At 40.0% G+C, this 13,232-nt stretch overlaps 1 protein-coding gene across 2 annotated transcripts in view; it reads right to left on the bottom strand.

The window, feature by feature from the left end:
• NELL1 (neural EGFL like 1) overlaps nucleotides 1-13,232 on the bottom strand; it is a 1,034,994-nt gene that overhangs the window by 903,305 nt on the left and 118,457 nt on the right. The window contains exon 3 of one of the 2 annotated variants that reach the window (XR_008714599.1): nucleotides 3,132-3,285. The exons of the other annotated variant lie outside the window; for it this stretch is intronic. The gene's annotated coding sequence lies outside the window, so the exon portion shown is untranslated. The remainder of the gene's footprint in view (nucleotides 1-3,131; nucleotides 3,286-13,232) is intronic. 2 annotated transcript variants of the gene reach the window in all.

Here is a 13,232-nt window from a genome sequence, read left to right as displayed (position 1 = left end):
CTGGTTTAAAATTGGGAAAAGAGTATGACAGGGCTGTTTATTGTCACCATGCTTATTTAACTTATATGCAGAGTACATCATGAGAAATGCCAGGCTGGATGAATCACAAGCTGGAATCAAGACTACCAGGAGAAATATCAATAACCATAGATATGCAGATAATACCACTCTAATGGCAGAAAGTGAGAAGGAACTGAAGAACCTCTTGATGAAAGTGAAAGAGGAGAGTGAAAAAGCTGGCTTAAAACTCAACATTCAGAAAATGAAGATCATGGCATCCAGTCCCATCAGTTCATGGCAAATAGATGGGAAAAAGTGGAAACAGTGACAGATTTTATTTTCTTGGGCTCCAAAATTACTGCAGAAGGTGACTGCAGTCATGAAATTAAATGATGCTTGCTCCTTGGAAGGAAAGCTATGACCAACCTAAACAGCATATTAAAAAGCAGAGATATTACTTTGCTGACAAAGGTCCACATAGTCAAATCTATGGTTTTTCCAGTAGTCATATACTGATGTGGACCGTAAAGAAGGCTGAGTACTGAAGAATTGATACTTTCAAATTGTGGTGCTGGAAAAGACTGTTTAGAATCCTTTAGACTACAAGGAGATCTAACCAGTAAATCCTAAGGGAAATCAACCCTGAATATTCATTGGAAAGACTGACGCTGTAGCTTGAACACTTTGGCCACCTGATGTGAAGAACTGACACATCGGAAAAAACCCTGATGCTGGGGAAGATTAAAGGCAGCAGGGAGAAAGGGAAACAGGATGAGATGGTTAGATAATATCACCAACTCAATGGACATGAATTTGAGAACACTCTGGGAGATAGTAAAGGACAGGGAAGCCTGGTGTGCTACGGTCCACGGGGTGGCAAAAAGCCAGATAAGACTTGGTGACTGAACACCACCACCAACAATAAGATACTAAGGTCATCTGAAGATTGTTTCTCTTGCTTTTCATCAGAAGCTGGAAAGCTGGGACTTCAGGACAAATCACGCAATTTTTTTTGTTTTTTAATTTTTACAATGTTGTATTGGTTTCTGCCATATAACAGCATGAATCAGCCACATCACACATATATCACCTCCCTCTTGAGCACCCTCCTCATCCCACCCTTCTAGGTCACCACACAGCACCAGGCTCAGTATCCTGTGTTATATAGCAACTTCTCACCAACTATCCACACACCCGTGTGCGTGTGTTGATGCTTCTGTCTCCATTCATCCCACCAACTCCCTTCCACATTGTGTCTACAAGTACATCCTCTACATCTGCATTTCCATTCCTTCCCTGCAATTAGGTTCATCAAGGCCATTTTTCTAGATTCCATATATATGAAAACACACATTTTTAAAAGTTTGGAATAACTTCTTGATTTTTTTTAATCTTTAATGGAAAAATAATACCATGGGGGCCATTACAATCTGAGCCAAACAAAGCTCTTCTGCAAGTCAACACTAGCCTATACTTTCAACCTTTATCCTATAAGATGAAGTCCATGTGTGTGTGCTTAGTCACTCAGTCCATGCTCATCAATAAATCATTGTTCGTGTGGGGAGCCCACCAAGATCACTGGACCACCTCTCTGCCATCCCTGCCCTGCAGGCTACACTTCAGCCCCAGACCTCTTCCTGTGCCTCCTGCCACAAACATCCTTCATCTCTGTGTCACACCCATCTTAGGGATGAGCCCCTCTGCTTCTCAGGAAAGGCTAGCATTGGTTAGAAGAGCCTCATTGCTTCCAGACAGACTGATAACCTTTCAGATGGTGAACTGCTATTTCACTCCTACTAGGCTATCATTCCAAATAGGAAAAGGAGTACATCAAGGCTGTATATTGTCACCCTGCTTATTTAACTTCTATGCAGAGTACATCGTGAGAAACGCTGGGCTGGAAGAAGCACAAGCTGCAATCAAGATTGCTGGGAGAAATATCAATAACCTCAGATATGCAGATGACACCACCCTTATGGCAGAAAGTGAAGAGGAACTAAAAAGCCTCTTGATGAAAGTGAAAGAGGAGAGTGAAAAAGTTGGCTTAAAGCTCAACATTCAGAAAACTATGTCATCTGGCCCCATCACTTCATGGGAAATAGATGGGGAAACAGTGGAAACAGTACCAGACTTTATTTTTGGGGGCTCCAAAATCACTGCAGATGGTGATTGCCGCCATGAAATTAAAAGACGCTTACTCCTTGGAAGGAAAGTTATGTCCATCCTAGATAGCATATTGAAAAGCAGAGAAATTACTTTGCCAACAAAGGTCTGTCTAGTCAAGGCTATGGTTTTTCCTGTGGTCATGTATGGATGTGAGAATTGGACTGTGAAGAGGGCTGAGCACTGAAGAATTGATGCTTTTGAACTGTGGTGTCGGAGAAGACTCTTGAGAGTCCCTTGGACTGCAAGGAGATCCAACCAGTCCATTCTGAAGGAGATCAGTCCTGGGATTTCTTTGGAAGGAATGATGCTAAAGCTGAAACTCCAGTGGTTTGGCCACCTCATGCAAAGAGTTGACTCATTGGAAAAGACTCTGATGCTGGGAGGGATTGGGGGCAGGAGGAGAAGGGGACTACACAGGATGAGATGGCTGGATGGCATCACCAACTTGATGGACCTGAGTTTCAGTGAACTCCGGGAGTTGGTGATGGACAGGGAGGCCTGGCATGCTGCAATTCATGGGGTTGCAAAGAGTCAGACACAACTGAGCGACTGAACTGAACTGAACTGAGGCTATCATTCAGAGAAGGCAATGGCACCCCACTCCAGTACTCTTGCCTGGAAAATCCCATGGATGGAGGAGCCTGGTAGGCTGCAGTCTATGGGGTCATGAAGAGTTAGACACGACTGAGCAACCTCACTTTCACTTTTCACTTTCATGCACTGGAGAAGGAAATGGCAACTCACTCCAGTGCTCTTGCCTGGAGAATCCCAGGGACAGGGGAGCCTGGTGGGCTGCCGTCTATGGGGTCACACAGAGTCGGACACGACTGAAGCAACTTAGCAGCAGCAGGCTATCATTGACTTCCCTGGTGGCTCAGACGGTAAAGCGTCTGCCTGCAATGTGGGAGACCCAGGTTAGATCCCTGGGTCGGGAAGATCCCCTGGAGAAGGAAATAGCAACTCACTCTAGTACTCTTTCCTGGAAAATCCCATGGACCGAGGAGCCTGGTAGGCTCTAGTCCACGGGGACACAAAAAGTCGGACACGGCTGAGCGACTTCACTTTCACATTCAGGCTATCATTATTGGCAATGAATTCAATCAACTGGTGAGGAGGTACCTAAATTTAAAAAAAAAAAAAGACACCGAGTTCATCTGCTCATTTGCTCCACCAAAAATGTAATTATAGTTTCACATACTGTGAAATTATACCTTGATTTCCAAGAAACAGATCTCATGGATACTTTTTACATACAGCAGGTACTCCATAAATGACTTTTGACCAGAAATGACATGGCCTGTGTAAGCATCTCACTTTGACATTTATTAGGCACTTTTCCTCACAATGCAAAAACGTCACAGCAGCTATTATTATATGAGCTTCACATCTAGAGCCATTCCCTCCCTTTGCCCTCTATTTATAACACCCCGTACATATCACCTTCAGTCTAGTCCCTGAGAGGACCAAGCTGGCTTCTGCACAGGACCTTTGTACTGACTCTCCCATACCTTCTTTCCAATTTTCTCATAGCTGGCTTGTTCTTAGATTAAGTTCAAATGCCTCATCTTCATAGGCCTATCTGGCCTCTTCTCCATGGCCTGCCACTCATCCCCCTGTTTGATTATTTTCTTCCATGACACGTATAGTTCAGAAAGCTTATGTATCTACCATCTAACTCACCCCACTAGAAGGCAAGCTCCCTGAAGTCAGACTTTTAGCATAGCCTCTTCACTATGCCAAAATCCACCAGTGCTCCTCCCGAAGATTAGTATCTGACACAGACTAGTAATCTGAGGAATGATGAATGGATTCCAGTTTAACAAATAACTCAGGGAATTATCTGAGGCTCAGGGAAGGGCCTGCCCAGGGTCTCCTGGATATTCACTGAGAGCGAAGAGGTTTGAACCCCAGTCTTCTGAGTTGTGCCTGCAATCCTTTCATGGTACCACCCTCATCAATGGTTTGGCAGTCTGGAAAGCCTTTCACCTGGAACTCAGGAAGTCAGGGGTTAAATCTTTCAGCAGTGACAAGGCCCTTTCCTCCACATTCCTCTCTGCAGAACCAAATGAGTGAACACCTATTACCCAGGCATTCAAGTGTTTCACAGCTACTAATTCTAAACAAAGTCAAAGATGACAGTTTAAACTCTCTAGAACTGCATTGAACAAATAAATTTTATGCATAAATATTAATGAAATTGTGACTTTTTTTGCTAAGAAAGTAAAGGTTAATGGCTCTATTTGCCGGTTTCCCATTTCTCAAACACTAAGCAATCCAAAATCTAATAAGCATATTTACAAGCATGAGCAATTTACTCAAAACATTATACTCTCTTGCTCTGACACTTCTTGTCCTCAATTAAGGTCAAAAATCATCTGAGCAGCTTCATTTCTTCCAACAAAGATTTAAATTTTATTTAATTAGTATGTTCCTGAAAAAAACACCTCATTTTCTTAACAGGTGAGCCTTCCCTTCATTTATTTCTATATGAAAATTACTACTTTCTAATGCTCACCACAGCCTTCAAACTTTCCCTTGAAACTGTCTGCACTCTGCTAGGTGTAAAGATAAAATGATGAAAACCCCGGTCCCATGTGCTTATTTTCTCGCATTTAGAAGCATCTCCCAAGAAAAAGAAATGCAAAAAAGCAAAATGGCTGACTGAGGAGGCCTTACAAATAGCTGTGCAAAGAAGAGAAGTGAAAAGCAAAGGAGAAAAGGAAAGATATACCCATTTGAATGCGAGTTCCAAAGAATAGCAAGGAGAGATAAGAAAGCCTTCCTCAGCAATCAGTGCAAAGAAATAGAGGAAAACAACAGAATGGGAAAGACTAGAGATCTCTTCCAGAAAATTAGAGATACCAAGGGAACATTTCATGCAAAAATGGGCACATTAAAGGACAGAAATGGTATGGACCTGAGAGAAGCAGAAGATATTAAGAAGAGGTGGCAAGAATACACAGAAGAACTGTACAAAAAAGATCTTCACGACCCAGATAATCACAATGCTGTGATCACTCACCTAGAGCCAGACATCCTGGAATGTGAAGTCAAGTGGGCCTTAGAAAGCATCACTACGAACAAAGCTAGTGGAGGTGATGGAATTCCAGTTGAGCTATTTCAAATCCTGAAAGATGCTGCTGTGAAAGTGCTCCACTCAATATGCCAGCAAATTTGGAAAACTCAGCAGTGGCCACAGGACTGGAAAAGGTCAGTTTTCATTCCAATCCCAAAGAAAGGCAATGCCAAAGAATGCTCAAACTACCACACAATTGCACTCATCTCACACACTAGTAAAGTAATGCTCAAAATTCTCCAAGCCAGGTTTCAGCAATATGTGAATCATGAACTTCCAGATGTTCAAGTTGGGTTTAGAAAAGGCAGAGGAACCAGAGATCAAATTGCCAACATCCACTGGATCACGGAAAAAGCAAGAGAGTTCCAGAAAAACATCTATTTCTGCTTTATTGACTATGCCAAAGCTTTTGACTGTGGATCACAATAAACTGTGGAAAATTCTAAGAGAGATGGGAACACCAGACCACCAGACCTGCCTCTTGAGAAATGTGTATGCAGGTCAGGAAGCAACAGTTAGAACGGGACATGGAACAACAGACTGGTTCCAAATAGGAAAAGGAGTACATCAAGGCTGTATATTGTCACCCTGTTTATTTAACTTATATGCAGAGTACATCGTGAGAAACGCTGGGCTGGATGAAGCACAAGCTGGAATCAAGATTGTCAGGAGAAATATCAATAACCTCAGATATGCAGATGACACCACCCTTATGGCAGAAAGTGAAGAACTAAAGAGCCTCTTGATGAAAGTGAAAGAGGAGAGTGAAAAGGCTGGCTTAAAGCTCAACATTGAGAAAATTAAGATCATGGTATCCAGTCCCATCACTTCATGGTAAACAGATGGGGCAACAATAGAAACAGTGAGAGACTTTATTTTCTTGGGCTCCAAAATCACTGCAGATGGTGATTGCAGCCATGAAGTTAAAATACACTTGCTCCTTGGAAGGCAAGTTATAACCAACCTAGACAGCATATTAAAAAGTAGAGCCATTACTTTGCCAACAAAGGTCCGTCTAGTCAAGGCTATGGTTTTTCCAGTAGTCATGTATGAATGTGAGAGTTAGACTACAAAGAAAGCTGAGCGCCAAAGAATTTGAACTGTGGTATAGGAGAAGACTCTTGAGAGTCCCTTGGACTGCAAGGAGATGCAACCAGTCCATCCTAAAGGAGACCAGTCCTGGGTGTTCATTGGAAGGACTGATGTTGAAGCTGAAACTCCAATACTTTGGCCACCTGATGCAGAGCTAACTCATTTGAAAAGACCCTGATGCTGGTAAAGATTGAGGGCAGGAGAAGGGGATGATAGAGGATGAGATGGTTGGATGGCATCACCGACTCAATGGACATGAGTTTGTGTAGGCTCCGGGAGTTGGTGATGGACAGGGAGGCCTGGCATGCTGCAGTTCATGGGGTCGCGAAGAGCCAGAGATGACTGAGCAACTGAACTGAACTAGATGATGCATATGCAAGTTTTATCTGCTGTTTCCTTCTTCAAGAAGAAGCTTCCTTCCAGAAGGAGATCCCATTTCCCAGAGACTGTCTCCCACCTATTCTTACCCTTTTCAGTTTTTCTCTATTTTGGTTAATTTGTTTAACTAAAAACTTGAGCAAAGTAAACTCAGGGAACTACAGACTATGTGACACGTGAACACAAGGATAAAAAGCCATACCACCTCCTCCCATCTGCTCGGAGCACAGTACCTCCCATAGCCCAACTCAGAACCTGGGGCATCACCCTTGACCCCTCCCTCTCTGCCCCCCACAATGTCCAACACAACTACAGCCAGTTCGCACCACCTCCTAACTGTCTCTTAAATGAATCCATTTCTCTCCACCTGCACCACCATTATCAGACACAGTCCAGATCTCCATCCTCTTGAATCCAGATTCTGGAAAGCTTCAGCAACCTTCTAACTGGCCTCCCATCTCCAATTTTGCCTCTTCCATGCAGTTCTCCACTAAGCAGCGGATGTGATTTTTCTAAAATACAAATCTAATCATGGCATACCTGTACTTAGATCCCTTCCATGACTTCTCATTGCCCTTGGAGTAAAGGCTAAGCCCGATGAATAGCTTAGAAGGCCATTCACAGTCCAGCCTCTTGCTTAACTCTCTGGTTCACTTCTGGCCTCATCTCACCCTTATGTCCCTATCTATGTTCTGCCCACTCTCCAACAACATGGCATTTTTCTCCAATTAATTTAACCCACCATGATCGCTCTCATCTCTTGCCGCTTCACTCATGCTGCATCCAGAACTCTCTTCTGTGTTCATCATCGTCTGGCTGATTTCTACTTATTATACTTTGCCTCTTAAGCATAACCCTCATTGAGAAGACTTTCCAATCTCTTTTGGGAAAATCAAGGTATTCTGCTCTGTGCTCCCTACGTTCCTAGCAAGGTACTAACCACACTTTGTGGTGTTTCACTGACTATCTCTACCCCTGCATGCTTCACAGTTGTAGTCCAGTATGTACCACCACACAAGGTATGTGATAGATTTTCATTAATATTTCCTGAACGTTATTGATGAAGGGGTTTTCAGTCTACTAAGAACACAGTTCTAAATCTACAACCTCCCCAAATTTATTTGCAAAGTGACAACCTACCTGTATACTTTGAAAACAGCATAGATATCTGCATTTGGTCAAGATTCCAATTTGAACTTGCTTCTTTCCTTCCCAATTGTAAGCAGTTTAACAACTGAAGTCATCTACTTTTTTTTTTTAATATAAGCCTTATGCTATTTATCCTTGAGGGAAGAATTAAACTTGAGTTTATATAAGAGCTCTAATTTCTAAAAATGTACTGTTAATCATCCATGAAAAACTTTTCTCTTGGGTTATGTTCAAAACAGGTAATACTCTTCTAGAATTCCTTCCACCTCCTAGCCCTCCATTCTGACAGGCTTCAATAAATCATCTGAAACTGCAAATCAATTTACATATTAGCATAAATCATCCATAATTAGGAAGGCAAATCTGCAGCTTAGAAACTACCAAATGCATTCCATTAGGACAACCACTGTTTCTAGATTATACATAACAATGTCTTAACGTGAAAACCTAAACACTATTTCAAATGATGAGGAATTGCCAATATCTACCTTTTTCACTTCTGAAGAATTTGGGAAGCTATGAGGAAATATCTACCAAAAAAAAACCCTGAGGAGAGAAAGGGCAATGACATTTGTTGAGCGCCTAGAAAAATGAGACATGAGGAAACGTTCACCTAAACACTCCTGCTGAATCCTCCCAATAACTATGACATTAGGCTTCCTAGATGGTGCTAGTGGTAGAGAATCCACCCACCAATGCAAGAGACTCGGGTTCTATTCCTGAGTCAGGAAGATTCCCGCCCCCCCCCACCCCCAAACTAGGAAACGGCAACCCACTCAGCATTCTTACCTGGGAAATCCCATGAAGAAAGGAGCCTGGTGGGCTATAGTTCATGAGGTTGCAAAGAATCAGACACAACTGAGTGTGCACACACACACACAACATCATTAACTTCACTTTGCATAAAAGAACACCAAGGTTGAGGTAAATTAAAAGCAACTGCAAAAGCTCACACATCTGATAGCTGACAGACTCAGGAACTGAACCCACATCAATCAGGCATCAAAGTAGAAAGCTCTTTCCGCCACAAGAACTACAAAAACTGAAGAGTAACTTTTGAAATACAAAAATTTTTTTAAAGGAGATGCCTTCTTAGCAAGTCAAAAATGTCCTCTTCATCTCACAACAGTGTTCCAAAGTAAGCTTTTTCTTAGACCCCCAACTTTCAGATTCCTGGCTAATTATGTTTAGATTACATTTTATCTATAATTTAGAAGTAAAATTGAAAACCAGAAGATTTACCATTATATCTTATAGAGTTGCATATACTGGCAGAACGTTCAATTAGACTTAATCCACGTTAATTAAGCTTTCCATTTTAACAAAGCTCTTTATTAACATACTTTAATCAGAAAAAATAAACATTAAATCTGCATTGCTATTAAGATAGCTCAGCAAGACATTCGTCTTTGTTGCTCTACCAATGTGCTCAACTGGCACTATAAAAAAAAGGATAAAAATCCATCAAATTAGAAATACAGGCAAGAATAACAGAGTGCCCATTCCACTACATAAAAGAGTCTATTTCAATTACTACCTCCAGGTATGTTTGCAATTGTCTTTATATTTAAGCTTTCCATTTCATTTTATCTACTCACTCAAGATATTCAGGGGAACTCAATTGGCTCAGTTTCCAAGGGAGTTTCTAGATACCATTGTGCCAAGTAGTTCATTCCTGGTTTAAGGAATCATCTCCCAAATGATCCACTTCCGGCTGCTGGAATCCCACCAGGTGAGAGAGATGCCTGCCTTTAGCTAGAAGGAACCTCAGCCACTGAATGAACTCTTCTGCCATTAATTCAATAATGGCCTTGCCTGAGAAGAGCTGGAAGCCTGGCAGAAACGGGAAGCAGTGATTTCCAAAACAGTAAATGCAGCTTTTCTGGATGACAGAAAAGGCACTGGATGATGACTTGCTATGGTACACAGGAAGGAGAGTGTTCAGATCCAAAATGTGATTCCCCATGGTGCTTCGTCAGCAAAGGTGACTTTTCACTGGAAATTGAACATTACTAGAAGGTTTGGGTGATAGATACTGTTTTCCTTTGGCCAGTGTACTAAAGTGGCTGTTTGCTCATCTGGCCACTTCCTGGCATCCACCTTCCCCTCAACATCAAATTTCCACCTTATCATCACCATCATGGCTTTTTGTTTTTTAAATTACAGCCAACAAATATGGTAGATGTTTAGCAAATACTTCTTTTCTCCCCAAACTTTAGCCTTTTCATTTTGTATTGGGGTATAGCCGATTAACAATGTTTGGGTAGTTTCAAGTGAACAGTGAAGGGACTCAGCCATACATATATATGTATCTATTCTCCCCGAAAACTCTCTCCCATCCAGACTGGCATATAACATTGAGTAGAGTTCCCTGTGCTATACAATAGGCCCTTGCTGGTTATCCATTTTAAACATAGCAGTGTGGCAAACACTTCTAGTCCTGTACAAAAATCCCAAGGAATTACTCATTTCCGTCTCCAGGTACCAGCACCTTTGCCCTTTTCACTGTCCTGTGCAACCTCCCCCATATAGTACATCTGGGGCAGTATCTATTCCAGGGACGATATATTCCATGTGAAGCTTGGGAATCAGACATGACATTTCTGAGCAGCCCTAAGCAGAGCCAAAGAAAAGGAATCATCTGTCTGCTTAGCATTAACAGTTGCTAATTACATACTATGTGCCTCTGAGTACCACCTGGCAAAACCCCCTGTGTGATGCAGTCTCTTACCTATGCAATTATCATTATTTGGGCAGACCACATTCCAAACAATCAAGACAGAGACTGTCTAGTTACTCCAGTAACCAGGCTTTCTCATCCTTGGCACACAGTTAGAACCAATTTCCCAGTAATGGTCAATAAAATGTGCTACAGGCAATGCATGACACTTCCAGGATTAGCCCTTAAAGCTATCCAGGGAGATTATGACAAAAGTTTCATCATAGTAGAAGCTATTAATCTACCTCTCTCAGAATGTCATAGTTCAAGGTCATAAAATAAAACACTTAGTTGAATAACGCAACTAAGATATTACACAAAGGTTTATCTGTGTACACACAAACTACACATCCTTTTAAGATGTTTCCCCTCAGAAAATAAAAGTAGTGAGTACGTACAGGTGCCAGAAAAGATTTTCACTCTCATTATCTTACAGCACATATTATACATCTTTAATTAACCATAAAAACCAGAAGTCATCCATTAAGTACTTCTTCATTTAATCACTTTGAAGCTTTTAAATATTCCTCTAACTTAGATCAAAAAGAGGGAGTTAAACTGAAATTTAAGAACTATAGAAAAGAACTGAAAATGAAAACAGTATATAGCAGTATCCATGGGCTGTACTCAAACTGACACTCATAGGAAAATATAAAGTCTTCAGTGATTTTACCAGTAAACAGAAAATACTGAAAACAAATGAGCTAAACATCGAAGGAGCCAGTAAAAATACCAAAGTGGTTGAAAAAGAGGCAAGAAAAAATCAATGAATTTAAAGTGAAAAAAATAGCAGACCTCAATTAAACTTAAGAACTGTTTCATTAAAAAGGTCAATAAATTACACAATCCATGATGAGCTTCTCCAAGAAGGAAATATATATATTTCATATTACAAGTTAATGAAGAAATAACCACAAATATAAAAATTTTATTAAGTAAAGGAATATAATGTCCAACTATTTGCCCAAAAGAGGGAGATCTCAAAATATATGATTTCAACAAAATGTAAATTGGTCCACAGAAGAGTCTAAAATTAATTAAATAGAACAATACCATAAAAGAGATGAGAAATGAACATTTTCAGTAATAAAAGATTTCCCAGCCTCCCCAAACACAAATTATCAGCCCACATTATTTTCAGGCAAATTCTATCAGAAACATTTATAAAAGAGGTATTGCCTATATATTTAAACCAGTCTAGAGCATAAAATTCAAAAAGCTTTGAATTAAATCACGTAGTCAGAAAAACCTACTGTATCTCACTTATGAGTTAAAAAGTATTTAATGAGTTTAAAGTGTTTAGAACAATGTCTAGCATTTATCAGCACTTAAATCATTACCATTTTATTATTATTATTAATATTGATGCAAAAATCTTAAACATTAGTAAATATAAATTTAAGGATTTCAGAAATAATTCAACTTTATGGACTCAATGTAATTAATGTTAATAAATGAAAGAAAAAAATAATTATTTCAAAAGGTACCCAGAGAGGGTGTTTAATAAAATGTTACAGCTGTTCATAATTTTTGGCCTTTTAAATTAGATGATGATTTTATGTGTGTGTATATATACAAAACACACACACATATATATACTATATATATACATATATATAAGCAAGATTGATTTAATAACATGTAACAGCCGTTCATGATCTTTTGACCTTCCAGTAAATCAGGAACAGAATTAAGTTTCCTTTACATGGTAATGTATATGTGTGTATATATGTATATATACATATGTAAGATAGATTAGAAACTATCAGACATTATACTAAACAGATAAGGAAAACATTAAGATAGTGTTGTCTGCTGCTTCTCTCTGACTTTAATGAGGACCTTTAATCTCAAGAGTCTAGCCAGTATCATAAAACAAGAAAAACGGATAGCTACTATAAATACTGGAATGAGAGAGACAAAACACATTATCATCAAGTTACAAAACAGTATATTTAAAATCAAGGGGGATCATCTGAAAAAAACAAAAACAAAATAATTTAAATGCCTAGTGCCTGTGTACTAAGTCACTTCAGTTGTGTCCAACTCTTTGCAGCCCTGTAGACTGTAGCCCGCCAGGCTCCTCTGCCCATAGGGATTCTCCAGGCAAGAATACAGGAGTGGGGTTGCCATGCCCTCCTCCAGGGCATCTTCCCAACCCAGGGATCAAACCTGGGTCTCCTGCACTGCAGGCAGATTCTTTGCCATCTGAGTAAGCCACCAGAGAAGCAAACACCTACTACATGATACATAATCAACAAATGTTAGCTAAAAAATAAATAACTATTCCACATAACTCACAGAGCCTAAAAGTCTAACACAAAAATCAGACCAAAGGCATTAAAAGAAAACTACAAATCATTCTTTCTCATGAATATAGATACAAAAATTAATATACTATCAAATCAAATCCAGGAACATATGAAAAGAACAATATCCCACATGACTAAGTGGGATTTATCCCACATATGCAATCTTGGTATAAGGTCCAAAATCAACTAGTATAATATCCCACATCAATAGAATAGGATAAAACTACGTGATCATCTTGATAGATACAGAAAAGCACTTGAAAAAAGTTAATACTCTTTCATGATAGAAAACACTCCAACTAGAAATGGAAGAGAACTTCCTCAACCTGATAAAAGCATG

The sequence above is a fragment of the Bubalus kerabau genome, chromosome 5, assembly GCF_029407905.1.
Source record: "Bubalus kerabau isolate K-KA32 ecotype Philippines breed swamp buffalo chromosome 5, PCC_UOA_SB_1v2, whole genome shotgun sequence".
In the NCBI taxonomy this organism is placed as follows: domain Eukaryota; kingdom Metazoa; phylum Chordata; class Mammalia; order Artiodactyla; family Bovidae; genus Bubalus; species Bubalus kerabau.
Note: the sequence above shows the minus strand (reverse complement) of the source record. Positions and strands in the feature narration are given on the sequence as shown.